The sequence below is a fragment of the Bison bison genome, unplaced genomic scaffold (genome assembly GCF_000754665.1).
Source record: "Bison bison bison isolate TAMUID 2011002044 unplaced genomic scaffold, Bison_UMD1.0 scf7180017864050, whole genome shotgun sequence".
NCBI lineage: Eukaryota > Metazoa > Chordata > Mammalia > Artiodactyla > Bovidae > Bison > Bison bison.
The window spans coordinates 6363206-6366658 of record NW_011494622.1 but is presented as its reverse complement, the minus strand read 5'-3'; positions in this window follow the sequence as shown (position 1 = coordinate 6366658).

The following is a 3453-nucleotide window of genomic DNA, read 5'->3' as shown; positions in this document are numbered from 1 at the left end:
AAGACCTATTAAACACACTGATTCTCAAATTAAATGAAAAAATATTTTGAAAGCTAATTATATACATTTTGAAACATCATATTGTTTGAAATATAAAACATGAACATGGATTTTTAAACATCATGAATGTGGATTTTAAAGCAAATATTATTTTAATCCAAACATTTTATCTAACATTATCTATTCATGCAACCAAAATGCACATCTATGGGAGTCAGTAGTAAAATCCTAGGGTTATTTTATTTTTTGTTGGAATATAACTGCTGTACAGTGTTGTGTTAGTTTCTGCTCTACAGCAACCTGAATCAGTCATGTGTATACATATATTCCCTCCCTCTAGAACCTCTTTCCTACCTCCCCATCCCTAGGCCCATTTTAATATGGCTGTGTGATATATACTTTCTAGAGAGGAAGGCAAGCTGCCCTGGTTAAAAAGTTGAGAGGAAGTTTGCATCCCAAATTTCCTTTATTTTTCATCAGAGGATCTCCTGATGAGAGCAACATGGATGCAGTGTAACAGGTAACATGCACTGTGTCTGCACTTCAGGTTGAAAAGATACTCAATATAACTTAGTCTGACCATGTGTTCTTACTGTTGAAGAAACAAAGGTTTTGAGAGGTAAAATGATTAACTCCAGATCACAAAGCTGCTCCAGAATTCAGGCCTCCCAGTTCTTGCCTTTTAATGGAAAGAACAGAGCCTGAGGCTTTAAATAGAGCTGGATGTGGATGTTAACTGTGTGACCTTAGACATAAGTTGCATAACTTCTCTTGGCCAAAGTTTCTTCATCAGTGATTAAAAAAATTTGAGATAATAGTTCCTGTATTTTAAGTTTGATATGAGGATTAGAAATGTACATAAAATGCTAGATATAGGGCACTGCCCATCATTTGAGGGACTTTGTAATAATACACAATTAATAGGAAGCATAATTGTTTACTGGGGCTTCTGTTACAGGCACAGGAATCTAGTCTGAGGAAGAAGAATAAAGCCTTGGCTGTAGAAATGTGTTAAAACTAAAAATTCTACCTAGGAGATCTTTAAAAAGAGAAGTAACCATGGAAATATAAACAGATCCACTGCATAGCAAAAGAAATAATCAGCAAGATAAAAAGGAAGCCTACAGCATGGAAGATTTTTGCAAGCTATGTATCAAATAAGGGTCTAGTCTCCAAAATGTATAAAGAACTCATGCAACTGAATAATGGAAAACCACAAAACAAAAAAAATCCATTTTAAAAATGGGCAGAGGAACTAAATAGTTTCTCTAAAAGGTGCTCAAAACCACTATTCATCAGGGAAATGCAAATCAAAACCACAATGAGGTATCACCTCATACCTGTTGGAAGGGCTATTGTCAAAAAGGTGTGAAACAAGCATTTGTAAGGATGCAGAGTAAAGGAGACTCTTGTGTGCCATTGGTAAGAATGTAAATTGGTGCAGCCACTATGGATACAGTATGTAAGTTCATTGAAAAATTAAAACTAGAACTATCATTTGATCCAGCAATTTTACTTATGGCTGTTTATTCAGAGAAAATAAAAAAAAACACTAGCTCAAACAAATATAAACATCCCTGTGTTCGTTGCAGAAGTATTTATGTAACTAAGATGTTGAAACAACCTAAATTTGTCCTTTGATGTATGAATGGATAAAGAAATTGTGTTATATATATAAATATCCACGCACATAGCACAATGAAATATATGCAACTCACCCTTAAGAAAGAAAGAAATTGTGACAGTTGTGACAACGTAGATGGACCTAGGGGGTATTATTTTAAGGGAAGTAAGTCAGGAAAAGAAAAACTTCCAGATGTTCAAGCTGGATTTAGAAAAGGCAGGGGAACCAGAGATCAAATTGCCAATATCCTTTGGATCATCGAAAAAGCAAGAGAGTTCCAGAAAAACATCTACTGCTTTATTGACTACACCAAAGCCTTTGTGTGGATCACAACAAACTGTGGAAAATTCTTCAAGAGATGGGAATACCAGACCACCTCACCTGCCTCCTGAGAAATCTGTATGCAGGTCAGGAAGCAACAGTTAGAAATGGACATGGAACAGCAGACTGGTTCCAGGTTGGGAAAGGAGTATGTCAAGGCTGTATATTGTCACCCTGCTGATTTAACTTATATGCAGAGTACATCATGAGAAATGCTGGACTGGATGAAGCACAAGCTGGAATCAAGATTGCCGAGAGAAATATCAATAACCTCAGCTATGCAGATGACACCACCCTTATGGCAGAGAGAGAAGAAGAACTAAAGAGTCTCTTAATGAAAGTGAAAGAGGAAAGTGAAAAAGTTGACTTAAAGCTCAACATTCAGAAAATGAAGATCATGGCATCTGGTCCCATCACTTCATGGGAAATAGATGGGGAAACAGTGGAAACAGTGTCAGACTTTATTTTTCTGGGCTCCAGAATCACTGCAGATGGTGACTGCAGCCATGAAATTAAAAGACACTTGCTTCTTGGAAGAAAAGCCATGACTAACCTAGACAGCATATTAAAAAGCAGAGATATTACTTTGCTAACAAAGGTTCATATAGTCAAGACTATGGTTTTTCTAGAGTCACATATAGATAGATGTGCGAGTTGGACTATAAAGGAAGCTGAGCACTGAAAAATTGATGCTTTTGAACTGTGTGGTTTTGAAGACTCTTGAGAATCCCTTGGACTGCAAGGAGACTGAACCAGTCTATCATAAAGGAAATCAGTCCTGAATATTCATTGGAAGGATTGATGTTGAAACTAAAAAACTCCAATACTTTGGCCACCTGATGGGAAGAACTGACTCATTGGAAAAAACCCTGATGCTGGAAAAGATTGAAGGTAGGAGAAGGGGACGCCAGAGGATGAGATGGTTAGATGGCATCACCGACTCAATGGATATGAGTTTGAGTAAGTTCTGGGAGTTGGTGATGGACAGGGAGGCCTGGCATACTGCAGTCCATGGGGTCACAAAAAGACACGACTGAGCGACTGAACTAAACTAAACTGAAAAGAAAAATACTGTGCAATATCACTTACGTGTGGAATCAAACTCAAACTAGTGAACACAGAGAGTAAAACGGGGGTTTCCAGGGGCTGTGGGTGGAGGAATAGGAGAGATATTTTACAGGTTTTCTGAGGGCATTTGAATGACAGAGTATTTAGGTATTAAAAAACAAGTTTCTTTGTCATAATGTTGCTAGGTTAGTCAAGACTCGTTACAGGGCTACGAAGCCATAACCTTTGGAGATAATGTTTTTCTACCAAAAAGAAATCCATTAAGTTAACATGTTACCTCACAGAAACTGAACTCTTAATTAAGTAAAATTAGCAAAATGAAAACAGTGCAGTCTTCTAGAGAATTAAATAATCCCTATTTGAACTTATGTTGTATATGACATTGAAAGAACATGGAGTCTTTTTTTCCCCAGTTTTAAACACTTTCCCTTGATGTGATT